The following is an 11,859-nucleotide window of genomic DNA, read 5'->3' on the forward strand; positions in this document are numbered from 1 at the left end:
CTTCTTTATAACTCACCTAGCCTGTGAAATTGTGTTATTAGCAACAGACAATAGACTCACGACTCCTAGGTAGCTTTTTCCCACTCCGCCTTTCTCAGCAGTCTTGAATTGGTTCCTCCTAGATTCTGGTCTCCACTGGAGAGGTTGTCTTAGTCTCTCACATTTACAAGAATTTCTCTCTCCCCATCCCCCGTCATAAGGATTTAGGGAGAAGTTGGGAGGGATCACATTGAGGATTGCTAGCCAGTTGCCACTGTTTTTGCAATTTCTTGACTTTAACCATAACTTGCTCAACTTGCCTGGTCCCTGGTTTGTAATCTCATTTGAAAGCCTTTCTGTAACCCTCTTAAGAAACATGAGGTTTGTTGGTGCTGGCTTAACCAATTATCACAAACGTGGTTACTGGAAGCAGACATTTATTCTTTTACTGTTCTGAAGGTAGAAGTCCCAAATTGCAATGTCAGTAGGGGCTGCTCCCTCTGAAGGCTCTAGAGGAAAGCTCTTCCTTGCCTCTCCCTAGTTTCTGGTGGCCCCTGGCCATCCTTAGCTTGGCATGCAGGCACATCCTTCCCATATCTGCCTCTGCTGTCCTATGGTCTCTCTCTCTCTCTCTCTCTCTCTCTCTCTCTGTCTCTCTCTCTGTGTCCTCTCCTCTTCTTACAAGAACACTAATGATTAGATTCACCCTAAACCCAGGATGATTTCGTCTCAAAATCTTCAGCTGATTACATTTGCAAAGACCCTATTTCCAAAGATGATCACTTTTGAGGTTGCAGATAGACATAGACTTTGGACAAGGCACCACTCAACTAACAGGGTATACGGTGCTAAGGGGTGGGGGTGGGCTGGGACTTATTCCAAGTCCAAAATCCCTTTGTTGGTGCCACAGTTTTTCCATATTGCTGTCCCTGAGTACCTCAGCCTCTAGTCTTAAATCTATGCCAAAGTGCTGCTGTGACAAGAGGCAAGTGTCCCCCTGCAGCTGGGCTTGTGCTAAACCTCAAATCCAAATACTACAAGATAAGTTAATTAAGAGCAAATCTCTTTGCCTTTACAGCTTGCAAATCCATGGATGTCTGCGGCAATTGACTGTACAAAGCTAATTATTTTTAGAAGTGCATTTAATTTTCCATATGCTGTGGATTCCCTTCCAAACAGCAGTCTTAGGTGGCTCTGAGGAGCAAGGCAGTTGAGGCGGTCATGAGAGCGCTAGGGGCCACCTCTCCCTTCCTGGGACGGTGCCCAGAGGTGGCACAGTTCTTTGCATACAGAGGGCCCAGAACCATGTCTTCCCACCAGACTGTGAGTCTAGGGGTGCTGGTGGGGTGTGTGGGGGTGGGGTGGTAAAAAAAGTGGGGTGGTGGGAGAAACCCCTTCTTGTTCTTTTTTGGCCATAAAGAACAGCTTCCAGAACAAGGCAGTTTTTCAGTCAGATTTCCCTAAGCAGACCCCGAGATGGAGATTAGTGAACACGTGGTTTATTATAGAAAATGCTCCTGGGGAAACCCACAAAAATGCAGAGAGAGCAGAGAGGGATAGGAAGGAGAAGCAGCAGGGCCAGGACTGGGGACAAGTAAGTTACCCTGGTGCCAAATGTTAGCAGGCTGTGCGGGAGCCTGAGAGTCTGTCTCCTTAAACCTTGTGCCACCGGGTCTTAGCCACTTAAGCCCCATCCCAGACTTCTGGGAAAGGACATGATTTCAGACAAAATCGCTCAGAGGCTTCCAGTCTGGTCCTGTGGGGACTCTGGAGTATAACCCACATCTCTGAATTTTCCTGATTAGAAGCCAGGGATCTGGGATTTTAAGATTCCTATATTCCTCAGTCCCTGATTTAAAAAGCACCCTGGGGAGGATGTAAATCCCCCAAAGTAATCCTCTTGAAAAGAGCTGCAGGTGCTGGCTGTTGGAAGAGAAGGCAGCTCTAAGGAGTCCGTTAGAAGGGAATTGGGTGGAGGGGTCGTGATGGTCCTCACAAGGTAGGTAGACATGTGTAAGTGAATTAGCAATTGAACAAATGAGGCAGTGCACCAAAATTGAGAATGCTTACCAAAATCCTGTCCTTTCACCAACTGGAGTGCCCACTCCACTCAGCCAGTGGCTTGCATGGAGCTTACAAATATTTAATGGTGGATGGCAATTGAAGTGGTGGGTAACCTTAGTGCAAAGTCCATCTCTCCTCGCCAGGAGGTTGCCCATCACTAGTGCACACACAGAAAGCCTGCTGATGCAATCCACAAACTGGTGGGCATCACCCCCCCACACACAAAAAAATAGCAGGGCAGAGTGTCTTTGTGGTTCCTGGGAGAATCCCCTCAGAGGGAGGAAAGGTGGGGGAATGAAATCACTGGCTTACTAGTGCCTTGGCCAATGTGCTCTTGCCCTCCTGATCCCTCTACTCTGCCCATTAGCCAGTGTGTCCAAAAGCAGCCTGGCATACTGTGTCACCATTTAAATCCCACTACCCTTCCCTGCTCACCCCCACCACATTCCAAAATAGGTATCCATTTGATAGTGTAGAATAATTTTCTCTGCTACCAACCTCTTGAGACTGGCAGTACAGAGCAGAGAATCCCTACCCTTGCCTGCCCCACCTGCTGCAGGGGTGGTGCCACCAGGTGCAGGGGCACGTGAGACATGCGGACAGCAGCCCAGCAGGGTCCTTCTCACCCTAGAGCCACTTTCACTAGTCACTCTCATTTCCTGTTGAGGACACCATCAGTGTCCTAGTGTCCCAAGCTTAAGGCTCAGAGCCAACTAGTAATTCATTCAACACTTACTGAGAATCTGTTTAGGGCTAAGTCTTATGCTAACTAAGCCCTTATTCTGTCCTTTCGCTGTTTTACAGATGGCCTATGCATGAGGACCCTACAGTGCCCGGCATAGAAAAATCTCCAAAGAAATGCTTGTTAGATACACAAAAGGATAAGTAGATCCACGGGTGGATGGATGGATGGATGGATGGATGGGCAAGTAGATGGTGCATGGATGAATGTGAAGTTGGGTAGATGGATAGATGGGTGGGAAGATGGGTGGATGGATGAAGGGATGGAATAGGTTGGAGAAATTCGTTGGTTATGTTTCATCAGTGTGATTTTTTTTTCATCTCCTGGAAACATGATCTCTCTTTCATAAAGCATATACATTTCCTCTGAAGAAGTGGGGCTGAACTTGACCCTGCACCCTCTCCACCCAGGGCATGTGTCTCAGACCCAGCCAATCAGACTATCCCATACTTTTGGCCACAGAAGTTGGTGTTTGTCAAGGACATGTTGCACAAGCCAGACCAGAGTCCTCCCTGGGACCTTCTGACTGATGCCAGCAGTAGACTGCCTTTCTCCCTGGGTTACTAAGCTGTTAGGAGGTTTTTAAAAGTATACTTCATCCTCTTTTACTTGACATAAAGAGAAAGCCTGACTGCCAGGCATGGTGGCGCATGCCTGTAATCCCAGCACTTGGGAGGCTGAGGCAGGAAGATTGCTGTGAATTCAAGACCAGCCTGGGCTACATAGTGAGTTCCAGGTCAGTCTCAACTACATAGTGAGACCCTGTCTCAAAAACAACAACAACAACAACAACAACAAAAAAGAGTGAGAGAGAGAGCCTGATTAAAGATGAGAAAATGAGAGGCAAGGGAAGGAAAGAAGAAAAAGTGAAAAAGAAGAAATGGAAGAAAGGAGAAGAAAAAGAAAGAGAGGCATAGGAGGGAGAGAAGAGATGCACTCAGAGACAGCATTTAGGTCCTCAGTGTGGAAAGCCAATTGAATTATTGAGTTTTTCTGCTGTATGAGCCAATAAATTTCCTTTCTCTGCCTTATTCCTTTTCTCTTGTAAAATTTTTATTTCTATGTTTTACATGTTTGTAATACTACATAATGATTACATTCCTTGTGGGTAGTTGCCACTCTCACATAACACATTTTAATTCTTTTCATCCCCTTCCCCTCTCCTCTCTCCTCACCTTTCTCTTGAATTTTTTACTTGTAACCAAGGGAAACTTGTCAGTGCAGAGGGAGTGAATACAAGAGTGAATGCGTGATTAAAGGAATGACTGAGTCCCCGTACTATCTGACGAGTTGATGTATTTCCTCCCTGACAGGTAGACTTGCAAATGGAAGGATTAAATGAGATATCCATGGTTTCCACTGGGGCCCATCCAATGGCTTCTCTGATGTCCGGTGTCGACTCTTAACTCTTGAAATAAAAATGAGAAGCAAAAAGCACAGCACAACCCACTAAAAATAACATTTCTGGGACATTTACTCTGGCTGCAGACTCTAAGAGTTATAAAAGAATGGGCTGGGGGTCTAGCTCAGTGCTGGAGCACTTGCCTAGAGTGTGTGAGGCTCAATCCCCAGCACTGCAAAACTAAAAAGAGAACTGAGATGAAGCCACTCAAACTTTCCTAAAGGCCTCTTCCCCAATCTCTCACCTCCATTCAAGTTGAAGCAATGAAAGTGGGTGGGCATGCAAATCTGACCCCATATACACGTCCCCTTCTCTCCTTAGAACTTTCTCTCCATCAGAACTTCTCAAGTACTCCCTAATGGGTATGGGCCTTGCCTGTAATCCTAGCACTGTGGGAGGCTGAGGCAGGAGGATAGCAAATTCAAGCCCAGTCCCAGCAATTTAGCAACATAGTGAAACTCTGCCTCAGAATAAAATATAAAAGAGAAGAAGAAGAAGAAGAAGAAGAAGAAGAAGAAGAAGAAGAAGAAGAAGAAGAAGAAGAAGAAGAAGAAGAAGAAGAAAGAAGAAGAGGAAGAGGAAGAGGAAGAGGAAGAGAGAAGAAGAAGAGAGAAGAAGAAGAAGAAGAGGGAGAAGAGGAAGAAGAGGAAGAAGAGGAAGAAGAGGAAGAAGAGGAAGAAGAGGAAGAAGAGGAGGAGGAGGAGGACGAGGAGAAGGAGGAGGAGAGAGTAAGAGAGAAGAGGGAGAGTGGGAGAGACACAGAGAGAGAGCTGGGGATGTAGCTCAGTGTACACACTCTGAGTTCAGTCCCCAATATCACACACACACACTCACACACACACACACACACACACACACACACACAGCTCCACAAGGATTGATGACAACAATAAGCCAAGTCTCGGAGTTCACGGACTTCCTCCCAGATGCCTGCTCTGCATCTTACATGAAAAGAATCTAGTCCAGGTACGGAGAGTGGGAAGGACCCTTGGATGCGGGGGAATTCTGGGGAAGTACAGGCAATGGGAGCAGCCAGAGGCTGAAGAAGGGCAGAGGCCACATTTAAATGCCCTGCACATTCAGAATTTGTTTCTCTAATTGTCTCAGTGCGATTTTCAGAATTTGGTGTTTCTCTCGTTGTACTTTTTGAACATCTGAGCTGTCCTGGACAGCTTTTACACAATCCAAGTCTCAGTACCTACTGCCCCTCTGCTCAAGAGAGAACCTGTTGGGATCCCACCTCTAACTTTGTGTAAAATTCCCCGGGTAACTCAGATGCTCACTGAAGTTTGTAAACTGCTCCTGTAGTTCATGGGACAGCGAGTTAGTTTAGACTGAGTCTGATCCCAGTGACAGAAGCCACGATGTAGTTACTTAAACCAAGGGTCGAGAAATAAGATGAACTTTCCCAAGGACACACAGCTAGTCAAGGTCAAAACCAGTAGGTGAACCCAGGCCTGACTCCGAAGTTTTATATTTTAACCACTGTGTGACAACATTACCTATCCTGATGCATTTTCTACTGCAGGTGGTTCCAAATTACATACATCCTTGTCTTATATCCCTGATGGAACTGCAGCTCTCAGAGAATAGGAGATTACTCTAGACCTTTCCCTAATAACTACCAAATGAATGAATTAATGCAGGTCCAAATGATGACGCGAGGTCGCTAGGCAGACCCGTTCCTTGATCTTCATGGATTCTTTCATAATCCATGAAGCTTAGCACCTCCTTCAGGACCAGACCCAGTCCTTTTCAGTGTACGGATGTTTGTGAAAATTCAGCTTGTCATGAACTTTATTTCAAAAATGAAAACAGAGCAAATGCCAGGTTGTTAATGACTTGCAGATACCCTTAAGAGAAACCAGTGTTCCAAGAGTTTGCAACTGATTTGAGAATAAAGATTTTTAGTTCTTTGTGATGATAAAACACCCCTCGTTAAACAGGAAAGAGCAGTTAAATAGGTATGAGTGGGCTTCTGCTTCTAATGAGAGTTTTGGAGGGAATTACTAAGTCCCTGAGATATAAGTCTGTATGCTTTCTGTGGAGACAGACCCTGTGTTGGCTAAAACAGAGGAAGGGAGAGTTCTTTTATGAAAACTAAAGTGTGCCTTTCTTTGTCTGAGGCTCCCACGCAACAATCCTACTTGTTCAAGTGACACATCGTGGCCCCCGTTGAACTTCCGGCTTCCCTCGGGCCTTAGGAGGACCTAGTCATGTGTGTGGACCACATAGAGTCATGAACATTCCCTCGGAGACCAACCCCATCAACACCGAGGGAAGACGGCCAAAGGAAGGAGCAGAAAATGAAAGGGACCCGCAGTTGGGGCCACTGTTTGCATCTTTTCAACTGCATGTCTCGAATAGATTCCCCGCTCCCCTTTAATGCGCTTCGCTTTTTTGTTTCTGTTTTAATTTTTATCCCTTTTGCCCATGTGGTTAGTCTGGGAAGGATTGGAGTAAGTGCTTTCTTTCCGGCCCCGAATCCCTCCAGCGAACCCAGAGACCAGCCACCAGAGTCATATGAATTAAACTCTGGTCTGCTCTTCAGCATACCCTTGTCACATTAATTTAGGGAGCGTAATAAATCCAGAGTGAAATATGTTTGCTGCACATGCTAATTTGCTCGATGAGAGTATCAGTTAGATCTCCAAGGCACAGAAAGTATGGCTGTTAAAGATCTCAAAGGTTACTCTTAGCCTGTTCTAAAGTAAGAAGACAAGTGATTATCTGCCAGGGGAATGGGGATAGATAGAGTAGATGAGGTACAAATATTTAACACAGACGAGATGTCAGGTGGTGCTGTGTGGGTGACCAAAAATGTAGAAGTCCCCAGTGACAATGACCACAACAGCAACAGCAATACTAATACTTATCAAACTTCTATGTGTCAAATAATTATCGAGCACCAAATACTGTCCTAAGTGCTCTTTATGTATTAGCTTATTTAATCCCTGTAACAGCTCTGTGCAGTACTAGGTACTGCTATTATCCTCATTTTGTAAGTGAGGAAACTGAGTCATAAAGGATTTAAATAACTTTCTTGCATTCTACTTCTGGCTAAACTGGAGGAGCAGCAAAGATAATTACTTTCCCTCCTGAAAGAATTGAAAAGCCAAACAGAAGCTCGCAAAACACTGGGCTCGAGTCAACTGAGACAGTGACTCTGGTGAGATGGGAAACAACAGAGTGAACCTGATCCTTGAGTCACTTCCTGCTTGGAGAGTCTTTGTTCACGCTGTGGATGGGGCTACAGGAAGAGTCCAGAATACTCTTTGCGTTGATGTGGTGCTTAGGGAGAAGTTTCAAGTGATCTGGCTTTGGGATCTGTTCCAGGGGTTGGTGGAGCCAACTTCTAGGTGCATCAGTGCTGAGCAATTAACCGGTACTACATCCTGTACTAGTCATGGAGGCGTGACCTGGGCACTGAATCTGTTCCCTGGCCCCTTCCTCGCTGGTGCTGTTCCCTGTCTCTACTTCCTGGCCACTATGAACTAAGTAGCTTTGCTCCTCCACACCTTTCTTCTTCTTCTTCTTTTTTTTTTCCCTCCACACCCTTCTGTCACCATGTATCTCTCTTGGGACTGGCCGGACAAGGGCTGAAACTGTGAGCAAGTAACACCTTCCATCTTCAAGTTGTGGTGTTGGGTTTTGTGTCTCAGTGACAAAAAAACTGACTAATACAGTTGAAGGTCCAGAATTGGGAAGTACACTCATTGCTATGTACAAAATTAAAAACAATGACCACAATGGTATGGTCCTAATTTTTATGCTACCCCAAACTTTACAGGTTGAAAACCCTAATAACCAGTGTGTTGGTGGATGAGACAATTAGGCCTTGAGAGCAGAGCCTGCATGAATAGGATTGCGCCTGTATCAGTCAGCTTTTCCATCCCTGGGACAAAATACCTGACACCCATAACTCAAAGAAGAGAGGTTTGTTTTGGCTCACATTTTGGAGAAGTCAGTTCATGGCTGGTCAAAGGGATGGGTGTCATGGAAGAGGGGTATGATAAAGGAAAGCTGCTTAACCCATGGCAGCCAGAAAGCAGAGACAAAGGAGGACCCAGGAACAAAAACATGCCCTTTCAGGCCACCATTTCAACCAGACCCCACCTCCTACCAGCACACTTGGGCCCTGACTCATCAGTGCTGAGTACTGCACCCCCATGATCCAGTTGCCTTCCAGAAGACTCACTTCTGCATTCGTAAGACTTTGGTGGCAATGTTTTAATTATAAACTATAACAGTGCCTTTATGAGAAAGGTCCCAGAGAGAGCTCCCTTTCTCCTTCTGCCACTGAAGGACACTACCAGAGGCTGCCATCTGTGACCTAAAAAGTGGGCATCACCAGAAACTGAGTTGGGTGATGCCTTGAATTAGGTCTTCCCTTACTCCAGAACTGTGAGAAATAAAAGATGTTTATAAGTTGCCTAGTTTAAGACATTTTGTTGTAACAATCCCCCAAATCTCGACACATATGAAGAAATGTGAAGATGTGGAACAATCAGAACTCATACTGCCTGTGGGACGTGAAAGTGGTAGAACCACTTTGGAAAACAGTGTGCCAGATTTTTTTTTTTTTACAGTGTTGATGATCAAACCCAGGACCTGCTAGGCAAGTGCTCCATCATTGAGACCTAACAGATCTTAGAAAACTAAAAACATACATGTACTATGACCTGGGCATTCTTATTCTATGTATTTACCCAAGAGCAGTGAAAGCATATCTCCATGTAACCACTTATATGTAAATGTTCACAGAAACATTATTTATAATAGACAAAAATGGCATATAGCCCAAATGGCAATGAACAAGTAAATGGATAACAAATTGTGGTATGATCATATAATGGAATATTACTTGGCAAAAAAAGTAATAAACTACTGATACATAAAACATGGAAGAATCTCGACATAAATTATGCTGCTATATGAAGTAAGTCAAACTAAAAAAGCAAATACTATGTGATTTCACTTGTATAGGTTCCTCAAAAAAATGTAGATTAATTTATCATGATAGAAAGCAAATTGGTGGTTTTCTGGGGATGGGGGTAACCAAAAAGCAGTGGTTTTGTGCATGGGGAAACTTTTGGAGGTGGTGGATATATTCATTAGTCATTGACTATGTCAAGAATTATATGTATGTTTTATTACATGTCAATTCTACCCCAAGAAACCTGTTACAAATTTAAAACAGCACAAAAAGGACAAACAAAAACAAGTTTTCTGGGCCAGGGATTTAGCTCAGGGGCACCGTGCCTTCCTCCTGACTTTGTTCCCCAGTACCGCCAAAACAAACACACAAACAAGTTCCCTAAAACAGTGCATCTAGTGAACAGCAGTCTAGGGCCAGATGCTAAATATTTAAGCACTGCTATATCTGCAAGGTAGATACCACTCCCATTTCATAGATGAAAGTGTCAAAAATTAAAGAATCAGAGGGACAACTTGACCTCTCAAGGCTGCATATCCAGTAAGAGTTGGATTTTTACCCACATCTGTTTTGCTGCAAATCCAGTGCACTTGCTGCCACACGTGCCGTACGTTTTGCTGTGTATTTGAAGTCTAGGAACAGTGTGCCCATGGACTCTGCTCTCCCATGAGGCTCTGCACCCCCCAGCACAATAAGCCCTCTTTGCAATAAGCCCACCCTGGACTCCAAGTCCTCACACAGTGTCCTCCTTCAGCTGCTTACCTTTCATATCTGGATACAGGGAACAAATCATTTTGTAAATGCCTGGAAGAGGACAGGACGCTGAGTAATTGTTGAAGCGTTTTTGTGAAATCAAGAGCTCACTGTGTGCTTGGAAGGCAGCCCCCGACCGGCCGTGAAGAAGCAGGCATTTGGATCCAGACAAATAGACCGGCATGCACACAGCACTTCACAGATGAGGAGCCCTCTCTTCCCTTCCATCTTTTTACAACTCAGTAAGCTTAGTGTGTTCATGCTGTCCTTCCTCTGTTATTCAGACAAGGCAACCATTGCTGGTAATAAGGCTTGGGAAAAAAAATCTAAATAGCTGACCCTGCATTCAGGCTCATCCCTGCTAGGGGAGCAAGGGTGCTCTGTAGTCAATCTAGGTCACTTTTAGGTCATGGCAGAATGAGTATCTGACCGCGTTGGTGGATGCACGCATGAACTTTATACAGTCAGAGGAATTAAAAACAAAACCCTCAAGGTTCCTGCAGTGGGAAGAGGCTGTCACAATGGAGGTCCACGCAGAGGCCAGGTGGCTGCTATCAAGAATTATGCAAAAGAGACCCCCCACATACGAAGGAGTGGAAGAGGCAGCTGACAAGTTCTGAGGTCCCTTCCAGGAAGCTGGATCCAGCAGGTCAATGAATAGCAAGGGTGCTAAGCTCTCTCTTTGAAGGTTGGGCAGTTATATGGAGGCTAGGGGTGAAAAGGGACCTCCACCTTGTCCCCTATCCTCAGTAATTCAGCATTGTTCAACCATTTGGCTGTCTTTACCTGTGTGATGCAAAGCTTTCATCATAAAAATTGTTTTTGTTGTACAGTGATCGAGAAAAAATGCTGGCATTACTGTCTGTGTGATGGAATGTGGACTGGAGAGGCTGCCAAGTGTAGGGTGGAGCAGGGCACACTGCTTCCTGTGCTCCAAGGACAGGATGGGAGGGGGGTTCTGTGAACTGTAACTTCTGTGATGTAAAGTGTGTTAAGTAAGCATTCATTTTGTGTGCAAAATTTAAAATAATGCAAATTCTTCTTAAGTGAAGAAAATGCACTGTGAAAAAGAATAACTTCCAAATCATGAAGGGATTGGGATATACTGTGTCCTGGGTTTCTGCTCCTGGTTCACTTTCCTTGGACAGGTTGCAGTGGGTTAGACGTGGTTTGAGGGTGTGTCCCCCAAGGTTTAGGTGTTGTTGAAATTTAATCCCCGCTGATGGGTATTAAGAAAGTGGAAATTTAATTCAACCGTGGTATTTAGTGGTGGGGCCTTTGGGAGGTGATTAGGATTAGAGCCATCAAAGTTGAGCCCCTGGGATTGAATCCTGATGACTATAAGAAGGAGGATCGGGGCACAGTGGTGAACTCCTGTAATCCCAGCACTCTGAGAGGCTGAGGAAGGTGCATTGCAAGTTCAAGCCTAGTCTGGGCAATTCAGTGACTTAATGAGAGCAGTCTCAAAATAAAATTAAAAAAATAAATAAATAAAAGGGCTGAGAATGGGCACAGTGTGAAGGGCTTGGGCTTAACCCCCAGTATTGCCAAGGAAGAAGAGGGAAAGAGACCATGATACCCAAGCTGCCTTGGGACACTGCCAATAAGAAGACTGTCATTAAATGCAGCCTTGCAATGTTTCACCTTCAGAATCACGAGCCAAAATAAACATTATCTTTATAACTCATCCAGTCTGTGGGGTTCTGTTACTGGCAACAGAAAATGGACTCATACATTGGATGTGATGGTGCATGCCTATAATCACAGCTACTTAGAAGGCTGAGGTGGGAGGATCCTGAGTTCAAGGCCAGTCTGGGCAGCATCTGCTGTCCTCAGGAGCCACGCCCTTACATTGCCCTGTTAGCACGGACCATCAAGGGCTGGGGATTTAGCTCAGTGGTGCCACCACCGGCCTCATAAGCACAAGGTCCTGAGTTCAATCCCCAGTACCAAAAAAAAAAAAAAAAAAAAAAAGACAGAAAG

The sequence above is a fragment of the Fukomys damarensis genome, unplaced genomic scaffold, assembly GCF_012274545.1.
Source record: "Fukomys damarensis isolate Sample0158 unplaced genomic scaffold, DMR_v1.0_HiC HiC_scaffold_36, whole genome shotgun sequence".
In the NCBI taxonomy this organism is placed as follows: Eukaryota; Metazoa; Chordata; class Mammalia; order Rodentia; family Bathyergidae; genus Fukomys; species Fukomys damarensis.